The sequence below is a fragment of the Dermochelys coriacea genome, chromosome 25 (assembly GCF_009764565.3).
Source record: "Dermochelys coriacea isolate rDerCor1 chromosome 25, rDerCor1.pri.v4, whole genome shotgun sequence".
NCBI classification, from domain to species: Eukaryota; Metazoa; Chordata; order Testudines; family Dermochelyidae; genus Dermochelys; species Dermochelys coriacea.
This window is the reverse complement of record NC_050092.1, coordinates 8,581,911-8,603,913: the sequence shown is the minus strand read 5'-3', so window position 1 is coordinate 8,603,913 and position 22,003 is coordinate 8,581,911. Positions and strand designations below refer to the sequence as shown.

The following is a 22,003-nucleotide window of genomic DNA, read 5'->3' as shown; positions in this document are numbered from 1 at the left end:
TGAAAGCATGTCCTCTGGAATGGTGGCCGAAGCATGAAAGGGCATACGAATATTTAGCATATCTGGCATGTAAATAACTTGCAACACCGGCCACAAAAGTGCCATGCAAACACCTGTTCTCACTTTCAGGTGACATTGTAAATAAGAAGCAGGCAGCATTATCTTCTGTAACTGTAAACAAACTTGTTTTTTTTAGCGATTGGCTGAACAAGAAATAGGACTGAGTGGACTTGTAGCCTCTAAAGTTTTACATTGTTTTGTTTCTGAGTGCAGTCATGTAACAAAAAAAATCTACATCTGTAAGTTACATTTTCACGATAAAGAGATTGTACTATATTACTTGTATGAGGTGAATTGAAAAAATACTATTTCTTTTTGTTTATCATTTTACAGTGCAAATATTTGTAATAAAAATAATAATATAAAGTGAGCCCTGTACACTTTGTATTCTGTGTTATAATACATATCAAAATATTTGAAAATGTAGAAAAACATCCAAAAATATTTAATACATTTCAGTTGGTATTCTATGGTTTAACAGTGCGATTAATCATGATTCATTTTTTTAATCGCAGTAAATTTTTTTGAATTAATTGCGTGAGTTAACTGCAATTAATCGACAGCCCTAGTATATATACACACACACATACACACACTCAGATTCCATGCCTGGTACTCACACACTCAGAGCCCCCCCCCGTTGTATGCACACACACAAACATATACGCAGAGACCCCTCCATATACAGATACATGTGGAGACTTCTCCCAACACCCACACGCACTCTCCCTGCACAAGCACATAGGGACCTCTCCCAGCTCATACAGCGTGGCACTCTCACCCATTCACCTGTCACCCTGACACTCTCAGCACCAGTGCATCACAAGCCTATCGCACGCTACACTGTGTCAGCAGGCCAACAGGCTCTTGACGGTAATAATAAAGTTCCTGAACTGGCAAACCCAGCTAGGCTGGTAAACAGAAAGCACTGAATCTTTCATAAGATGAGCAGAGATTATTTGGCTACGCTACACAATCTAACAACGGACTCTCTCTCCTCCCTTCCCTCGCTCCTGACAGAGGCCCCAGAAGGGTTTGTGTGTCTGCAATAGACGTTGTTGCCAATAATTCCCCATGGTTGTTCCCACTGGCTCAGTTCCACCAGTGCTAGCCGTGGGGTAAACATTAGAATAGACAGGGATGCAGATGTTATGGCCATTGTGCCATGAAACTCTGTATCACCTATGCTTGCACCATCGCTAGCATGGGACAGATGGAAACTGCATACTATGGGCCAGATCCTCAGCTGGAGTAAATCAATGTCGCTCAATTGATTTCAACAGAACTACACTGATTAATGCCAGCTGAGGATCTAACACAAACTGTTCTAGGCCGCAGACACACCCAGAACTAGGCACTTCTCTCTTGCACCAGTTACCTTGCAGGCTTTCCTGTTATAGCCTGCTATTCCTTCCCTGTCCCGGCAAGGAGGCAGGCGCTTAGCACCTTGCCAGATCAGGCCTTCAAACGGCTTTCAGGGGATCTTCTCTCCATGACCCACAGCCTGGTTTAGAATTGGGTGAATAGGGGCAGCCCCTGTGCACCTGCAAGAATCTAAGAGATGAAGTAACTTCCGTTGGTTTCAATGGAGGCTCATTGTATCCCACAGGTGGGAGGACAGAGCTGGACCCCAGGGGTCTGGTTCTCCTGCTGCTTAGACCAGTTTTACACCAGATCAGATCTGTGGATGTCAGTGGAGTTACTTCTGAGTTACACCAGAGGGGAGAATCAGGGCTGAGAGCTCTACGTGGTGCAAAGAAACAAACAAATATGAACTGGATTGAGCCTCTCATTTTAAAGGGCTGTGTGTGTGTGTGTGTCCGCATGAAGGCACATGTGGGAGGGGCACACCTAAGGCACCTCAGACTGGACACCCTAAAAACCCAGGCACCCAAAATCTCTAATTGCTTTTGAAAGTTTGGCTGCCAATGTGTGTAATGTTTCCTGGACAAATATCAAAAGGTTCCTGCCCCAAGGAGCTTACAGCCTAGATGGTATTGTATACATATCGGTGCAGGGCTATGTGTGTGTGAGAGAGAAGCGCAGTTTTGGGGAGGGATGTGCAAAAGGCAAGCAGCAGGGTATGTGTCTGTGCCCGGGCAGTGCATGAGGCAGGCTATTTCTGTTCAGCTTTGTCTCAATACTGTATTAAACTCTGTATGGATGTGCTTGAATGTGTGACATTAAGAGCATGAGAGAGACAAGGACTAGGAGCAGTCATTCAGCCAAGCGCGCCTGTCCTTGGTTAAACTTGTGTTATCTCTGCAGTGCCAGACTCTCACGGTTGCTGAGGCACTTAAAGAAAGTTAAATAAACAAGATCGGTGAATTAGAACAGTGCGGACAACACTTTCCAAGGCACCTAAGTGATTTAGGAGTCCTGTCCATTTTTATAAGTGACTTAGGAGCCAAAACCCCATTGACTTTCAGTGTGACATAGACTCTTAAAGCATGGAGAATATTTTGGAGATTTTACCCTAAATTATGCGGTAGGATTTTCATCTGAGGCTAACTCCTTGAGCTTCTTTTTGAACATCCCAGCATCAGGAATGCTCATTTACACTGGTGTAAATCAGGATTAACTCAACAGGACCCAGTTGTGTAAAATGAGTGTAATCAGTGAGAGGTGAATCAAGCCCCAGACAGTTAACTTAGGCTTTGCCTACACTGGGTTTGCTCCCATTAAACCCAGCTGTTCAGAGGTTCCAGCACAAAGCCCTACTGTAGACAGGCAAAGCTAGTTTGAATCAGTGATAAGCTGCACCAATGCAAATGGCGTGTTCTGTCTACACTAGGTGCAGGATTTTTCAGAAGCGCTCAGCCTTGACCTCTCTCTTCTCCCATTGAATCAATGGCAGGTCAGTAAGTGTCTGTTGAATAACTGGTGTGTGTGCGGGGCACAAAGGTCTCTGAGACCACATCACAGCTGCCACCATGCTATCAACAATCCCTAGCCTCCTCTGCAGTGAGGGCTGGGCTAAGAGTTGTTGCTGGTATGACTGGAGCTGTAATATGGGGACAGCCTGTGGCGTACGTGTGTGTGAGTGTATGGAGGTGATTGTGTCTGTGGTGCAGAATTGTCTCCAGGACTGACGCAGCCATGACTGCTCCTCCAGCATTTTATTTAGTACTGACAGTGTATTGGCTTTACTGCAGAAAAGGCTAAATTCATTCCCACAGAGTCCTGGGAGCAAACGCAGAAAACTTTCCGTCACAGGGTTTCCAAGAAATTTTTCTGACGGGGCTGCTCTCTGAGTCCTCTTCCCCAGCTGAAAAGCAAACTGTACAGAGAAAGGGGCCAGGGGGTCCCAGCACCACTGGGGTCAGTGTGGAGACACTCTTGGTTTACGTTGGGACAACTGAATGCAGAAACTGGCCGACTGTGAACGAATCTGCTACAAGCAGAGAAATTGGTGGTGATGAGGGCCACTGTCTGGTAGACGAGGCCGGGTCTAAACCACAGCCTGTATCATCTGTTATTAGCCATTAGGGCTAGACAAATAATAATTGCTATTGATATGACAATATTACCTAGAGGGCCAGTGTTCCCTCTAATTTTTCCCACCCATGTGCGGAATGAATTTTGTTATGTGCACCAATATGGAGGTGAGGTGTGTGACACATGACCTCCATATGGGTGCACATAACAAAATTCATGTGGTGGGGGTGGGGCCGAGGGGTTCGAAGTGTGGGAGGGGGCTCAGGGCTGGGGCAGAGGGTTAGGGTGTGTGTGTATGGGGGTGAGGGCTCCAGCTGGGGGTGCAGGCTCTGGGGTGGGGCCAGGGATGAGGGGATTGGGCTGCGGGAGGGGGCTCAGGGCTGGGGAAGAGGATTGGGGGGTGAGGGCTCCAGCTGGGGGTGCAGGCTCTGGGGTGTGGCTGGGGATGTGGGATTTGGGGTGCAGGCTGCCCCAGAGCTACTGCGGGGAGAGAGGACTCCCTCCCAGCTCTCTCTCCCCATAGCAGCACCTGGGCTGGCGGGAGGAGTGCCTCTCCCCACTCCTGGCTCCGGGGCTGCGGGATAGGCACCTCTCCCACAGCCAGGACAGGTCCATAGCTGGGCTGGGTTGGGGCCGGGGGAGGGGTGCGTCTCGTGGCTGGGCTGGGTTGGGACCGGGGCCGGGGGAGAGGCATCTCACCCCACCACAGCCCTGCGCACCTGCGTGGCGCTTAATAGGCTGCTGCGTGGCCATGCACCTTAGAGGGACCTTAGGGCCCCAGCCAAGAACAGTGACCCGTTGTGCTAGGTATTGTATGTACATAGTAAAAGACAGTCCCAGCCCCTAAGAGATCACAATCTAAATAGGCAAAAAGAAAAGGAGTACTTGTGGCACCTTAGAGACTAACAAATTTAAAGAATCAGTTACAGGCCCTATTTTCACATGGGGAGCCAAGGCGCAGAGAGATCCCGGGGCAAAGAGGACAGGGTCAGACAAAGCGTCTGAGGGAGAAGCAGGAACTGAAAATAGATCCTAGGCCAGTGCTGTAACCACAAGACAAACCTTCAGCTGCAAATACAGCAGCCAGGTGTCCATCAAGATGTATTTGGAGTTTCTAACAGCATTTGCTTTGGCCATGTTTGTGCTTCTTTGGCCTTCGCTTCCCCTGAGCAGTCAAGTCACTGAGTTTAGCTGGGACAAATGGTCCTGGAACTCAGGCAGGCGTCACTGCAGAACGAAAGCATCTGAGGAAACCGCAACCTCAATGGCAGACATTTCATGAACAGCCAAAGTGGCTAAATTCATCAGCTAGATGATTTGTTGCAAATTATTCCCTTGGCTCTATGAGGGATAAATTATGATCTGTTTGCTTGGGGGATTAGTGACCTTTGTGAGGTGTGCTCATTGGATCTGGGTGTTCACAGAGGGGATTATCGGACATGCTACATGCCTGGATAAGATCTGGAAGGTAGAGCAGACACACATGTGCACAGGCTCGATAAAAGCTGGTGCAAACACGTGCCCCTGCATAACTGACTCTTTCCGTATCATGCAAGAGACAGGTGGAGTCATGATAAGGCCAGATGCTGACCTCAGTTACGCTGGTGTAAATCCAGAGAAACTCCATTATAGTCAGTGGAGTTACCCCAGACTGACACCCCTATAGCTGCCATCAGGGCCTGGCGCGCTGTTGCTGATTCCTGTGCAACATTGCTGTGGACACATGTGATCCACTGTGCGATGCCGCGTGTGCACATGTGCGTGATCCACTGTGCAATGTTGTGGCGTGTGTGTATGTTGTGTGTGTGTGTGGAAATCCCACAGGAATCAGCTGCTGGTGATCAGAATGGCCCAGGGCATGGCCTAGAGCCCCCCTTATTTAATTCTGGTTCTTTCTTCACGCCTCTTTCTTCCCCGTTCTCATTCCCTCCCTTTTTTCCATACTCTTTTTCTCCCTCCACCTCTCCCTTTGCTCCACTCACATTCATATACCAAAGCCTTTTTTTTGGGTGGTGGGGGGGAATAGAATTATGAAAAATAAAGCCCTTGTTCTGAGCTGCAGTGTGTCTGCTGCCAGACAGGGGTCTTATTCATTGAGGTAATGGTCTCATATACATTTGGGTCTGTTATCAGCAACACTCTGAAGGGAAACAGGCTACTTAAACCTATTATATCACTTCTTTATTCACCATGTGCTGCCATTTACTCCTACATGACACTGGGCTCTAATAACCCCAGTTCTGAGAAACCCTTTGCATTAGCCACAAGCAGCTCAGTAATTCACTGTTTTTATTCTTGGGAACATAGACTCCGACTGCACGAAAGCTCAGACACCGAGCGCTCGGCCGAAAAAGAAAGGCTTTCTTGTGCCAGCATCCCTGGTGCAACCCTCTTCCCTCCCCATGCCCCGCATGCAGCTCCACACACGACACCCTCTGCTGGAGGGCGCTGAGACAGAATGAAAGACATTTGGGGTGAGTTAGAAGAGCAAGAGAGAGACAGACAGACACACTGCCAATTACTGAGATTCTGGTCATGCTTAGGACCCAGGGCCATGGACCAGGACCCCCACAGTGCTAGGCCCTGTACAAACACAGAACAAATAGAAGGCACATTTCCTGGCTCACTGGAAGCAGCTAGGGCAGATGTATTGGAGACCTGGGGGTTAGAATAGGTCCCACCAAAAGAGGAACAAACCTATCCTGGCCATGCTAAGGCCCAGCTGTGGGGAAGATCACGTGGATGGATTCCCTGTTGGTACTGGCAGAGCACTGCTAAGAAGAGGTTTACAAGTTCAACAGGTGGAGAACAGTGTGGTTCTCAGGGTTTCCCTGAGAAATTCTACTGTAGCTGCAGTTTGAAGGAAGACAGGAGCCCAGGCCATCTGCAGTCTGCTGGGGTGGCAGCTCCTGAGAAGGGGGGTATGTTGCTTGGCACAAAAGTTGCCAGCCCCCTGAGTGTGTGTGTGTGTGTGTGTGTGTGTGTGTCCCAGAAGCTTCAGGCCTTGCTCTCCCCAAGTCTGAGAAAGGTCACATACCTCACACCCTTGAGGATGCTGCTTCTCTGCTTCCTAAGCCAGAGAGGAGACCCTGCTGGTTGCAAAGATGTTCCTTCTCCTGAGTCCTGCTCTGCTCTGGGCTTCACAGTTGTAAACCAGGAGCCAATCGGCCAAATCATCAGCTGGTTAAATCAACCTAGCTCGACTGGAGTCAATGGAACTATGTGGATTTACACCTGCTGAGGATCTGGCCTGGTAAAGTGACTCCAGTGAAACCTAGATTAGGCACTGGCCATGGCTGTTTGATGCAAGCCCTTGCCTGGCCACACTTTAATCCCAAGGCACAAATAGTCCCAGGTGGAGCCCTTCCCTCCCCCTTTCTTCCTTGGGCTCCTACTCTGGGGGTTGCGAGCATTTGATCAAACAGAGAATTGAATGTTTAGATGATGGCAGAATTAATTCCAGGCAGGTACAATGAGACCTTCCTCGAGAGCCCTTGAAGGAAATGAAAGGCCCCTCATCCCAGCGCCGAGCGGCAAATCCATACGCTCTGCCACTTCTTTTCAAACACACGCAGCCACTCCTGCCTGAAGAAGCAGGCGCATCTGCTTCATAAAAGACCAAGGACTCCACTGAGAGCCCTGCCTCCCTCCTCTGTCTTTCTCCTGCCTGGGCCGTGCCAAGTCGGCACGATGCCGCCATTCTCCTGGCTCGTTGGTCTCCTGGCTCATTGGATGTGGCAGGCTCTGGTGAGCGGTGTGTGTGCCGGCTGTGTTCTGCGCTGATATTTCCAATTCCAGCAAACGAGGCCTTCTGGTCACCCTAGGGGGCTGGGCTCCTGTGGGGGAAACCCACCTGAATTCTGCTGCTCGCCTGCAGCAAATAGCCATCCTGGAAAAGAACAGGAAGAACATTACACCCATCTCCTCCAAAAAGGCACCAACATGAGATGAGCAGCAGCATGGTCTAGCAAGGGAGGGCGCTAGCCTGGCCATTAGGAGAGCTGAAGGCTAGTCTTGACTCTGCCACTGATGTGGGTGTATGGCCTTGAGACAGTCACTTACCCTCCTGCCCTTTGCGCTTATCTGTTTGGATTAGGAGCTGTTTCAGACAATGATGCCTCTGACCATGCCTCTGTGCAGCGCCTGGCACAATGGGGCTCGGTTAGGACCTCTAGCTACTACTGTAATGCATGTGATAATACGGAGATGTGGCTAAGCCAGGACCCCAGATCTGGTCCTCCTCAAACTTTGGGATGGTTCCTCTCCAGATCTGGAAACTGGGTTAATGGCTCCTACGTCTCAAGGCTCAGAGATATGCAGCAAAGCTAGGCCTGACCTCCATGATGTCACCGATTCTCTTCTACAATGTCAAATGCCACAGTAGAATCCCCCATCCCTAAAGAGCAGCCAGGTTTCAGAACAACCTAGGGGGATCATATTTCCCAAAGGGACATCATGTGGGGCTGGCCCAAGCCCCCTGCCTGCCTCCTGTGTGGGGCTGGCCCAAGCCACTCACCGCTAACCCTGCCTGTCCCACGTGCGAGGCTGTGGTCACTGCTTGCCCTGCCTGCCCTGCCTGCCCCCCGCACGAAGTGTTGCTGCTTGCTCGAGCCCTGCCTCCCCCCATGCGTGGGGCTGGCATCACCGCTCAGCCCCCCGCACTTTCCTCCGCACCACTCCCCACTTTTTTGACAAAAGTGGGCACGGGTCCCATTTGCTCTTGCCAACTGATTGTCAGCATGCCCACTTTTGCCAAAAAAGTCAGGACAGGGCTTAAAAAAAAAGGCCAAAACAGGATGGGGGGGGTCCCCCTAGGTTCTACATTCTGTTTTGCAGTTGAGGCGAACCCCTTCCACTCAATGCACTTTACCCATGTTCGTTCATTAGGCGTCACACGACCATTGGGCAGTAGGTCAATATCATGATCCCTTCTTCTGGAGACATGGAGAGGGCAAAGGGACTGGACTGTGGTCCCACAGCAGGCTGGCTGCAGAACGCGGGAGCCATTATAACGCTCAGCAACCCTGCCTCTGGGGCCTTTGTGCTAACCGCTAATGTTCCCTCTGCTAGCGCTGCCACTGAACATTATCACCAGCATCTAAACTCCAGCTGTCGTTTCCCCTTCCTCCACTTAATGGAAAGCTGTGTAGAGATAACAACCCGCTGCAGGTGTTTGCCAGGGGGGCCTGGAGAGTCTTGTTACCACCTGTGCCTATCTCCCAGCGAAGGCAATCCCCTTCCCTCCTGGAAAGGAGGGCAGAGACGCTGATAGACAGGAGGGGAAGCTGGTTCCAGGATCCTTCCAGGATTAACCCCAAGAGACTTCCATTTCTGTCTCTGTGAGCAATTTCTCCCTCTCCTTTCCACCCGGCTCCTGGCTGGTGCATCTGGCTAGCAAGCAAATACACCATCAAATACCTGCCTGCCAGATGTGCACAGCTGTACACGTGCCACGAGTGAGCCATCTGTGGCCCATCCAGCAGTGCGTGCCAGTTGCGTTATCTGGGGTGGCGTAAAGAGAAAGTCTTAGCATGCGTTAGAGGAGGGGAGCGGGGCTCAGGAGACATGCAACCGAATTCTCTGCAGCGGGGTTAGAGCTTGATGCAAAGAGGATGAGGTGATGGGAGGCCACAGAGGTGCCTTAGTCAGACGGACCCATTTATCTCCAAGCGGGAAATTGCATCTCTGCTTTTAAAAGAAAAGATGCAACGACATTGCAACGGGGTAAAAAAAAAAAATCCACGCTGATGAGGTTAAAAGCTCTGGAGTGCAGAGCTGGGCAGACGTACAGCACAAGCTGCCCAGAGAGACCAGGGCTGATAAAGAACTTGCTGCAGAAAGGAAATGCGATTACCGGCCTGATCCTGCTTCCAGCCTGTTCTTTTGTGTCTAAACAAAGCAGGTCATGGTGGGTGCATGGCCGAAGGCTTGGGTTTAACTCCAACCGCGGGTACGTTCTCACCTGGGACCTGCAGCCAGCTCCTTTGCCAGTGTGACACCGATGAGATCAAGAGATTATTACTACAGGAGGGAATTTTGCCCTTGCTTTTTCACCCCGGCACACTGTCATGTTCTCTCTCTGGAACACATCATGCAGAGTGTGTGTTTGTGTGTGTGTGTGTGTGTGTGTGAGCGACATAAAGGTTTTTATCAGCACTCCCCTGGGACAGGCTGTAGGATTCCCTCGTGGCTGTGCCCGCTTCAAGCCTTGAGGCCAATCAAGCCATCCTGCCCCATCCCAGCATCTTCTGTTTTCTTCCCCCTCACAGGAGCCCAAACTTACCCAGAGACCTGTATGGAAAGCAGTGGTGTCAGGGCTGCTCTCCATAGCGTCTACTTTCACTGCCCCACCTGAGGCTTGTTTTCTCTCTTGATGCCTCTAATGAAGCTAAGTGGCTGCCACTTGAAAGTTTCCACTTCCTGCCTCAGGGCTGATTACTGCTGAACTGGTAGCAGCAGCATCCCAAGGCCTAGCCTCAGTAGATGGTGACCCCCAGGGAAGGGGACAAGGTAGTGATCCGTGCCCTCTGTTTACCAAGGGCCATTAGAGCACTGCCTGCCTGACCTAGGGGCCTAGGAGAAAGGGGGCTCAGAAGCCCGGCGTCTGGGACCAGGGCATATAGGAAACATGCACTAACGCACGGATGCATGATCTCCTTTGACACCCTGCTCGGCTCATCTGCTGCGCGTTGATGTTACAGGCTGGAACAAAGAATAAGCAGGGCGGCTTTACTGGCCAAGGAAGAGCAGCAATTCTCTACCGGCGCTTGGCAGAGGGGAGACTGGTTTCTCTGCTGTTTGTGTGTACGTGTAGCACAGCCGAGAGACACTGGATGTGGTTCTCTGTTTATCCAGTGAACTGGTGCAGAAGAGGCCACTGCAGGGTAAGAGCTTCCCCCTTCCCTCCACACACACCCCCAACCGCCCTGCTAACATGCAACTTGGCCTGGAAGGACCCACTGCTAAGGGTAAGAGAAGAGTGAATGAAGTGAGAAGGGAAAGAGCAACCTGATGCCAGGAATATAATATATTCAACTAGTCGTAACACCTAGACCATCATGGGGGTGCTTTTCAAACAGCCCCTTCCTGAGGTAGGTCATTGTACAGTGCAGTTAGCAAGTGACAGAGCCAAGAGAGGAACCCAGGAGTCCTGGCTCTGAGTGCCTGGCTGTCACCATAAGACAGCCCTGCCTCTCAATTCTCTTTAGACCCAACTCTACTCTCCTTAAGCTAGCGAGGTTGAGGGGAGGATGCACTAGAGCTCTCTGCTTAATTAGTAGCAATAGCTGAAGCACTTGAGAGACAAAGGCTCATCTCTGTCTGCCCCACTTTCACCAGCTCTTGGGAGCCAAGGGTAGGGAGCAAACCGCCAGAAAGCGCCCTGGATTCTGTCACCATGGCTGCACAAACACAGCTTCCGTTATCTACAGAGAGGAACAAAACCCTCCTCCCGCCCCCTTCCTGTCTCAGCTGCAGCTGATAAAAGAAGGAAAAATAAACTAAAACATCAGGAAACAAACAGGCAGGGAATAAATCAGCCTCCTTCAACACATGAAGGGGCCTTGGAACCACTGGTCTTGCTTGATGCAGGGACTTATATTTCAATCCAGCCTTGCCGATCAACAGTCTGCAGCCAAGTCCCGCAAAATAATGAGGGTTTTAAAAAAATAATACATATATGGAGTCCCTTTTATTTGACTTCTGGTTTTGGAACCTTTAGGGTCTGCATTTGTCTCCACAACCCCAAGGGACAGAAATGAGATTTTGGTGTATTCACATGACACCAGGGTTTTAAGAAAAGCGTCAAATATTGCACGGCTTGCGATAAACCCATGAAAATTGGCAACACTGTAATCACCACAGATTCATAGAATTGAGGCCAGAAAGGACCATTATGATAATCTAATCACACAAGCCAGAAAGTTGCATCCAGTGACTCATGCATCAAGTTTAACTTCTGGTTGAACTCCAGCATGGCTTTTAGAAAGTCGCCCAGTCTCAGGTTAAAGGATTCAAGTGACGCAGGAGCCACCAAATCCCAACGTAAATTGTTCCAATGGTTAATTATCCTTGTATGGCCCGGCTCCACAAAGATATTTAGACTCCTAACTTCCATTGCCTGGCTTCAGCTTCTAACCATGGGAACGTTGCATGTATATGAAAGGCTTTGTCTGTGTTAAATGTCTGGATCTGTTTTTCCTTTGGTGGGAAGTGCCCTGCCTCTGCACACACATTTCCGCTAGTTAATGTTTCTTTGGTCCTCTAGCAATGCAACTTCGCCTCTGTTGTTCCAATCTGGGGCAGGAGAGATGTCATTGGGAGATTTATTAAGAGAGGCCTCACAGGAGTGAGCCCTTGCTCTTAAAACTCCCCGCGAGAAAGCAGACTCATCTACATGAACTTTTTTCAGAGTAGCAGCCGTGTTAGTCTGTATTTGCAAAAAGAAAAGGAGGACTTGTGGCACCTTAAAGACTAGCAAATTTATTTGAGCATAAGCTTTCGTGAGCTACAGCTCACTTCATCGGATGCATTCAGTGGAAGTGAGCTGTAGCTCACGAAAACTTACGTTCAAATAAATGTGTTAGTCTCTAAGGTGCCACAAGTCCTCCTTTTCTTTCTACTTGAACTTGTTTAGTTTGCAGATTTCAGATCGTAACAACAACTCACCAGGCCAGGCAGCCTTCAAAGATCAGGTTCTTGTAAATATCTCTGGCTGCCCTGATATCGCCACAGAAACGGCCCTATTCTCCACTGCCAGATAAACAGTCACAAACGTATATAACCCCTATTGTAATAATACTAATTATCTGATAGCCTGGTCCAGGGCTGGAACCAAATTTCGAAGGCCCAAGAGCTGGACCCATGAGGCTATTTTCACTAGGTTGCTGATTCTCTCCAAGGTCCATCCATCAGCCCAGAGCTAAGAACAAGACTTCATAGAACCTCAAACATACAACACGGGAATAGATTTATTAGGTCACCCTAAATAGGAAGGAGTGGTATCCAAGGGGTTAATTCTGGGTACTGTAAACCAAGCTGGGTTCTAAACCAGCTTTGCCACTGACTTGCTGTGTGATCTTGTGCAGTGTCTCTATACCTCCGTTGCCTCTGGTGTACAATGGGGATAACAGGCTGGAGCTTCACAGCCGGGTTGTGAGGTGCAAGGAACAAAAGAAAGCTGGCTGGACAATTTGAGATCTTCAGATGGGGTGGAATCCATCCCCGTGCAGAGGGACCAGAACAAGATCTATGCACCCGTAAACTCTGCAGCCCAGATTCTCAAAGGTGTTTAGGAGCCTAACTCCCACAGATTTCCTAACTACTTCTGAGGATCAGCCTACCTGATGCATGGGAGAATTTGCTCTGCAAAGGAGTGAATTTCTCCCCGCTCTCCCCATCACCTACCGGTCAAGGCTGCAGACTGTGTTGCCAACTCTATTGATTCAGTAGTCCCTGGCTAAGCCTGGGAAGGAGTGGGGTTGGCTTATCTTGGAGCAGGGTGTATTTTTGACCAGCCTGTTTTGTGCAGTCCATTCAGCCCCTTTTCTTCTTGTTAGAATAATTTTTTATTGCAATATGTCCCCCGCTGCACCCGCCCTCTGTGCCACTTGCCTGGTCGGTCTTCTTTCCTTTGTCTACCCCCTCCTTGGTCGTGTGACTGCTATTGTACAGCCCCTGCAACTCAAAAGCCAGCCTGACCTAATTTGAATCAGTGCTATTGAATCCTTTCTTGTTTTATCTCCCGGCACAAGGGATGTGCTCCCAGTTCTATGGGCGGCCCAAATGAATGACTAATTGGGGGTATTGTGAAGGCAGCTTTGTCTTTCAGCCCCAGTTGTCAACTTCCCTGCTTGATGGGGCTCTGAGCTCCCCTGAATGTTTCTCCATTCTCATGTAACAAATCATGCTGACTGTTGGGGGGGGACTTTGGAGTCATTATGGTTTGTCACCTAAACAAAGCAGAGCATGACACCACTCATTACAACAGTGAAAAAGCCAATTTAGAAGGGGGTAATTCTGCCAGTGCAGTGACTGGAGCAATACCCAGGGTCATTTACCCCTCACATCTAAATTAGCCCTTGCGTGCTCTTTTACTGTTGTTTATACAACATTGAGAGGCTTGCAATTTAAACAGACAAAAGGCAGGAGGGGAAACCACCTGTCCTTGGTCTCACAGCAGAATGGGAATAGATTCTAGGTGTCCTGATTTCCAGGCTAATAGCCTACCCACTGGGCAGCACCACCCCTCTTTGTTTTACTCTTTCTCATTGAGCCATCTAGATTATGAAATTGATCAGAGTTAAGCCTGTTTATTGAACGTGGCTAGAGTGACTGCAATGGGGTGTTGGTCCTTGTGGTCCCTTCATGCCTCTCTGGGATTTTTTTTGGGCCTGCTTCTGCTCCTATGACTGCTGCAAGGATTGGATCCACTTGTGCCCTGCCGTCACCTGGGCTGTGCTGTCTGTGTGAGGCGCAACACAGACTCTGCTCTGTCCTTTCTCCAAAGTGTTCACTTATTCTTGGAGTTAAATAGGTCTTCGCGGTGTGGCTTGAAACCATTTGGCTTTGTCCAGGCTGATATTCTCCCACCAGTGATCTAGTGCCACTGCAGTTCTGCTGGTGCATGCAAAGGTGGGAACACTCCTCCGACCTCTGTTTCTTTCATCATTGGGGCAGCTAGATGGGCTATGCTATTGCTTTCATGGCTGTTAGCCCCACAGGAGCTATGCTGGCAGTAGTGGAATGCTGGGAGACATTAACAAAAATGTGAATGCAGACACGGTGCCACAGCTTCAGTGTGGCTATGGAACATAATTTAAGATCCAGACCCTACCGCAATCTGAAACCATGTTTACAATATTGCTAATCCCCAGACTCATGAGCCAGGTCCTCAAAACATCACAAGATTAGCTTAAAAATCACGAGATTTTAAAATAAATACATATTTGTGGGGTTCTTTTGATTCGCCTTTTGGAATCTGAGCCTTTGGGATGCATTTGCATCACATTTGCAAGCTTTTCTCTGCAGCCACCAGGGCGAGAAACTTACTTTTTTTAAAACATGGAAGCCAGGATGACTGCAGGAGCTGGGGCTCATGACTGTAGGAGCTGGGGCTTTCAGAAAAACTCCAAATAGTGTGAGACTCACCATGAAATCATGAGATGATATGCAGATGATACAACACTACTCAGGATAGTTAAGTCCAAAGCAGACTGAGAAGAGCTACAAAGGGATCTCATACAACTGGGTGACTGGGCAACAAAATGGCAGATGAAATTCAGTGTTGATAAATGCAACGTGATGCACATTGGAAAACATCATCCCAGCTGTATATATAAAATGAGGGGGTCTAAATTAACTGTTACCACTGAAGAGAGAGATCTTGGAGTCATTGTGGGTAGTTCTCTGAAAACATCCCCTCAATGTGCAGCAGCAATCAAAAAAGCAAACCGAACGTTGGGAATCATTAAGAAAGTGATAGATAACAAGACAGAAAATATCATATTGCCTCTCTATAAATCCATGGTATGCCCACAGCTTCAATATTGCGTGCAGATGTGGTCGCCCCATCTTAAAAAAGGTATATTGGAATTGGAAAAGGTTCAGAAAAGGGCAACAAAAATGATTAGGGGTATGGAACGGCTTCCGTATGAGGAGAGATTAATAAGACTGGGACTTTTCAGCTTGGAAAAGAGACGGCTCAGGGGAGATATGGTTGAGGTCTATAAAACCATGACTGGTGTGCAGAAAATAAACAAGGAAGTGTTATTTACTCCTTCTCATAACACAAGAACTAGGAGTCACCAAATGAAATTAATAGGCAGCAGGTTTAAAACAAACAAAAGGAAGTATTTCTTCACACAACGCAGTCAACCTGTGGAACTCCTTGCCAGAGGATGTTGTGAAGGCCAAGACTGTAATAGGGTTCAAAAAAGAACCAGATAAATTCATGGAGGATAGGTCCATCATTGGCTATTAGTCAGGATGGGCAGGGATGGTGTCCCTAGCCTCTGTTTGCCAGAAGCTGGGAATGGGTGACAGGGGATGGATCACTTGCTGATTCCCTGTTCTGTTCATTCCCTCTGGGGCACCTGGCATTGGCTGCTATCAGAGGACAGAATAATGGGCTAGATGGAACTTTGGTTTGACCCAGTGTGGCCATTCTTATGTTCATATGAGAGTTGGTAACACTGTGTTTGTCACTGGCTCAGGGATCAAACTAGGTGACTGAACTCCCAGACAAAGTCACATTTATTGATAGGTCCTTAGTGAATGGAGCCTTCTTCAGAAAAAGATATTCAGGACAATGTTCGGGAGGGCAGCCCTGATGGTGGCAAAAGGCTTTGGTTTATTCTGTCCCTTCGCTGGCAGACCTAGTCATTCGGCATCAGATCCAGCCAGGAGCATAAGTAAGTTTAAACCCATAACTTAGCCCCTCTGAAGCCTACAGTGAAGTCAAAGGGACTGCTCATGCATTTAGAGTCACTTGTGTTTAAGTGCCTTCCTGGATCATGGCCAAGGACTGATGTAATTGTGTATGGAACCCAGGTACCATGGTGCCAGGTGAGGCAGAAAAGCCTAGATCGAGAGAGAGATTCATTCAGTTCACATGTGAGTCTCTCTGATGAGTCACTCTCCAGCATACGGTTTTCTTTTCTAAAATTGCGCTGGCAGTAAATTTCTACAGGCAGTGAAACATGTCCTTGAGGAGCATAAAGCCATAGACACGGCCTCAGCTCCAATCTCACCAAGACCTATCTGAATAGATGTCCCTGAAGCCGGGTTCACGTTGACATACACTGGCAGGTGTTCAAACAGTCTCCTTCATCTCGTGGCTATTCCCCAGCAAAAGCTGCACTCACATACAGAGACACAAGCACAAACATTCCAGTCTTACAGGAAGAGCTGGCTTCCTCCTCTTGCCTACCGTAACCGTGTCCACCTATGGACTTTGCGTGTATGTCCCGATTGGGGAAGAGGTGGTTAGAGGAGATCGGTGCTGGGGTATGTTGATTTCCAACAGGAGGGATTTTTCTTGTGATGAGTGGCAGTTCCTTTTTGCTCTTCTTCAGGACTTATAGTCCAGTAGGGATTAAACTGGTGCAAGGAAGCACAGCTCTTACTGACATTGATGGGATTGCATCTACTTATACCCAGCACTGAGGCTGGTCCTTAGAACTATCCATGCCTTTTGGTGCAGAGGACAGATTGGGCTGGTTTACAGCAGTTCAGTGAGCTATTACTTTTCCTGGGATGGGGTTTATTATTTATTAACATAATAAAAATAATTAATATTAACTCATCAACCCTTATGGTAGCAACGAAAACCTTCAAAATGTAAACTGATGCAGTGACATCTGCCTGAGTCTGTCAGCTGCCTGAAACAAGATCTCTGAAACCGGTGTGAACTATCCCTACTGTTTGCAATGAGGTATTAACACAGAAGTCTACTGTCAGCATTAACTAGTTCACTGCTGACCAAAGCATGTAAGAAAGGTGAGGGATGACCGTGTTATGGAGAGCTGAGTGGCCTCAAGTTGAGTGGGCAGAGTAGAGCTGTGGGCAGGGTGTGGGCTATGGGCAGGGCGTGGGCTGTGGGCAGAGCTTGGGAGAACACCTCCAATCATGTTTGTTCCATTCTCAGTATTGCCAAGCCCTTTCAACGCTGATCCATGGTTAAAAATCCTGAGTCAGCCCCTCTCCCCCAAAAGCATGAGATTGGCTTGAAAATAAATCATGAGGTTAAAAAACTAAAATAACATAAAAGTTTGGGGTCTTAAAATTTCTCTTCAGATTTCTGAGCCTTTAGTTTACACAAGGGTAGTGTTTTCATGGTTAAGTGGCTCGCACACTGGACTGGGATGCAGGAAATGTGGGTTCTTTTCTTGGCTCTACCACTGGCCTGTGGGGTGACCTTGGGCAATTCATTTCCCCTCTCTGCCTCAGTTTCCCCATCTCTAAAATGTGGCTAATGATGCTGACCTCCTTTGTACAACTTTGAGCTCTGCTGATGAAAGCTGCTATAGAAGGGCAATCTGGTGTTACTATTATTCATGCTTCTCTGCAGCCATGAGGGCTAGGAACATAATTTTGTTTAAAAAAATATATGGAATCTGAGCATCTCATACAGTTGTATGATTTCCAGCAGCTGGGGCTTTAATGGAAACATCAATTATAATGAAACCCGGTAGAGCTGGCAACATTGCATGGTGAGCCCTGGTTGTGCAAATAACCTGTTGGGTGACCTTGGGCACCTCTCAGAGTCTCAGTTTCCCCATCTGTAAAATGGGGTTAGTGGAGCTGACTTCCTAAGTAAAGGATCCTTTGAGATCAATTGAAAAAGAGGTAGGGTTATTATTATATTGTGCCCAGTCCTGCTCAGGGTTACCCTGGTAGTGCTGCGTGATGGCCACGGAGAGCAACATTTGGCCCACAGTGTACTGGAGCAGCTCTGCTTGCAGGCAGGGCTTCTGCCCAAGAGTGTTGGAGCAGGCAAGAGAGTTGGCCCAGGCCGGAGTGGGCTGCTCAAGCCCTCTGAATCTCAGTCAGGGCTCCAGTGCCTCCCTGCTGGCTGGCTGGCTCCATGACTCTGACATTGCCCCGCAGAGCTGTTGCCCAACACCAGCAGAACTGCAGCCAGCTTCCATGCGGCTGCAACGGAGGCTGATTTACTCCCCACACGGAGCTCCCCTTCTCTTCCCCCTTCTCCAGCAGCAGGTCCCTCACTCCTTCAACCCACCCCCAGAACTCCTCCAAGCTCCCTCCACATCTGTAGGATCTTGCATTACTGCCTTCCCTACAGGCCCCTCCCAAAGTCTTGCTCAGAAGGCCAAGGACAGACCTCTTGTTGCTGCTGTCAGTTGCTTGGAACTCTCTTTCCTGAGCTATGGGATCCCTGCTCTGCAAGGAGGGGAAGAAAAACCTGTCCTGTATTTCTACTCTTCTGCCGACACCTGGTGGCAGCTGCATCCACACTAGCAGCAGCTTGGAGGCGGGTGGGTTGCTCAGGGATAGCACACATGAGCCATACAGAATGCAAATCAATCCAAGGAAAATGCAAAGCTGAGACTCTCTGCCAGGCTGTCAGACAAATGAATCAAGCTGCTGGAACATGAGGTTGTGAATGTATCAGCTCAGGCTAGTCATTTCTTCCGTGGATGCCCTCTACTCCGCATGGGTTGGAATGGCTCAGTGGGCTGCTTACAGGCCTGAAGGCGAGGGGCTGGGGCTGGTAATGGAATGGAGGATATGAATGGAAGAAGCCCAATTTACAAAGTGGCCACTTATCCTAATTTTTAGAGGAGCCCAGCAAGATGCAGTGCCCAGTTGCTTCCTTTGGAGCTTGTGGGTTCTCAGCAGTTGTGAAAATCAGGGGTCTCAGGCTGGACACCACAAATGTGGAGGCACACAAAATCGTTAGCCTCTGTCATTCTGAGCTGGGCTTGTCACAAAGGGCCATGAGGGAGATACGCGGCCCTTGGTCTGTGCATGGATCTGCAGATGATACCACGGGATGGATCCCGCAAGACGGCAAACACCCTCATTTCCCATTGATGTCATCAGGAGCAGAGTCAACTTTTCACAGGATCACGCACATATTGTTCTTTGTAGTTATTACTAACAATATATTATACTACTCATTAATTACAATGGCCCATATTCAGCCAAAGACTTGCCCATGTAGTTAACTTTAAGCACGTGATGTGTTGCCAACCATCATGATTTCACAGTATTTGGTGGTGCTTATTTTTAAACCCTCAGCTCCTGAAATCAACATGAGCCTCTCAGTTTTCATTTTAAAAATATAAGTTTCTAGCTCTTCTGGTTGCAAAGAAAACCTGGAAATGTGAAGCAAGTGCACCCATAATGTTCTGAAATCAGAAGACAAATAAAAAAACCCAAAATTTCTTTTTTTTTTAATCTCATGATTTTGGGGGCCTACCTCATAATTTTTCAGTGCTTGGGGTTGGCCAACAAGTGACAGATGTCAGTCACGTGGGTTAATGCATGACTTAGCATTTAGACTGCACTTTATAATATGTTCAAAGTGCTTTACCTACGCTGACTTACAACCAACTAATAATGTTGCTTAGTTATTATTAATAATCAACATTTATTTTAATAATCAGTAATGAATTAATAGTACTGAACATTTAGGATCCCTGTGAGTTCATTGCAGGGCTGAGGTGTTGTATTGCTGTTTGTATCTCCAAAGTGATTTATGAATTTTTACTTACTCTATTCACAGATTCACAGTATTTATAATTTATATTATTAATAATCCAAATATTTGTGAATCAGTCATAAATTTTATATTTAGCGTTGATATTACACCCTAGTTTTTCAGCTTGTTTTAGAGTAGCAGCCATGTTAGTCTGTATTCGCAAAAAAGAAAAGGAGTACTTGTGGCACCTTAGAGACTAACAAATTTATTTGAGCATAAGCTTTCGTGAGCTACAGCTCACTTCATCGGATGCATTCAGTGGAAAATACAGTTGGGAGATTTATATACACACACAGAGAACATGAAACAATGGGTTTATCATACACACTGTAAGGAGAGTGATCACTTAACATGAGCTATTACCAGCAGGAAGGGGGGGGTAGGAAAACCTTTTGTGGTGATAATCAAGGTGGGCCATTTCCAGCAGTTAACAAGAACATCTGAGGAACAGTGGGGGATGGGTGGCCACAAGTACTCCTTTTCTTTTTTTCAGCTTGTTTTGTGAACTTTAACTACATTATTATTATGTGTTGTTAATTAATAATAAACCACCCCGTAATTAATAAATTAAGAATAATTAGGGCTTACATTGCACTTTATATTGCTAAATTACAGGTTTCAGAGTAGCAGCCCCATTAGTCTGTATCCGCAAAAAGAACAGGAGTACTTGTGGCACCTTAGAGACTAACACATTTATTAGAGCATAAGCTTTCGTGAGCTACAGCTCACTTCATCGGATGCATAGAATGGAACATATAGCAAGAAGAAATATATGTACAGATAGAGAACATGAAAAAGGGAAATAAGAGGCTAATTAATTAAGATGAGCTATACTCTGTCCACATATATATTCAAGTGACACCATCATAGGACCTAATCACATCAGCCACGCCATCAGGGTCTCGTTCACCTGCACATCTACCAATGTGATATCTGCCAGCAATGCCCCTCTGCCATGTACATTGGTCAAACTGGACAGTCTCTACCCAAAAGAATAAATGGACACAATTCTGACATCAGGAATCATAAAACTGATAGGAGAAAACTTCATCCTCTCTGGCCACTCCGTAACAGACTTAAAGGTGGCAATTTTGCAACAGAAAAGCTTCAAAAACAGACTCCAACGAGAAACTGCTGAGCTTGAGTTAATATGTAAACTAGACACCATTAAGTTGGGTTTGAATAGAGACTGGGAGTGGCTGGGTCATTCCACACATTGACTCTATTTCCCCTTGTTAAGGAGCCTCACGCCTTCTTGTCAACTGCCTAAATGGGCCACCTTGATTATCACTACAAAAGTTTTTTTCTCCTGCTGATAATAGCTCATCTTAATTAATTAACTTCTTACTCCACTTTTTCATGTGCTCTATATGTATATATCTTTCTTCTTACTATAAGTGCCATTATATGCATCCGATGAAGCCCACGAAAGCTGATGCTCTAATAAATGTTTCAGAGTAGCAGCCGTATTAATCTGTATTCGCAAAAAAGAAAAGGAGGACTTGTGGCACCTTAGAGACTGACAAATTTATTATGCTCAAATAAATGTGTTGTCTCTAAGGTGCCACAAGTCCTCCTTTTCTTTTTTTCTAATAAATGTGTTAGTCTCCAAAGTGCCACAAGTCCTCCTGCTCTTTTTTACATTGCTAAAGTGCTCCTTGGCTTGTTCATCTGTGTTTGCCCTGAGCGTGACTGCAAAATAAATATCAAATAACCTCTAGAGTCTAACATTAATTAATGACTCAGTCATTCCAGCAGTAGCCCAGAACACACAGCTTGTTAAGAGACATCAGGACTTAGGAGAAAGTTTTTCTGTATGGGTTTCCGTAGTGTAGCGGTTATCACGTTCGCCTCACACGCGAAAGGTCCCCGGTTCGATCCCGGGCGGGAACAGGCTTCGTTCTTTTTTACATCTGTTTCCTCGGTTTCATGCTCATTGAACATCAAGCTTTATTAATCAATAAAAAAAGTGTTTACATTTAATTTTTGAATGAATTTAAAAAAAAAAAAAGCTATCCCACGGAGCTGCGTTGGCCGGGAATCGAACCCGGGTCAACTGCTTGGAAGGCAGCTATGCTAACCACTATACCACCAACGCGCTTCTGAAGAAGGTTTCTCCCAGACCCGTACAGGAGAAGAGCACAACTCTAGGGCTGTACCACTTGCCAAGTCTTGGAAGGGGGCCGTGCTACGATAGACTAAACCAACGCCCGCGTGGGAAAGAGGGAGGGCTGGGCGAGAGAGCGCCCAGGCTCCAGGAGGGGGACAGAAGCTTCTTTC

General features: G+C 47.6%; 2 non-coding genes across 2 annotated transcripts; one reads left to right on the top strand and one right to left on the bottom strand.

Moving 5' to 3' along the window:
• The first annotated feature begins 21,543 nt into the window (after positions 1-21,543).
• On the top strand, positions 21,544-21,616 carry TRNAV-CAC. The gene has a single exon. It is a non-coding gene; the product is annotated as a tRNA-Val (tRNA).
• A 133-nt stretch (positions 21,617-21,749) lies between these two features.
• Positions 21,750-21,821, bottom strand: TRNAG-UCC. Its single transcript has one exon. It is a non-coding gene; the product is annotated as a tRNA-Gly (tRNA).
• Positions 21,822-22,003: the final 182 nt, after the last annotated feature.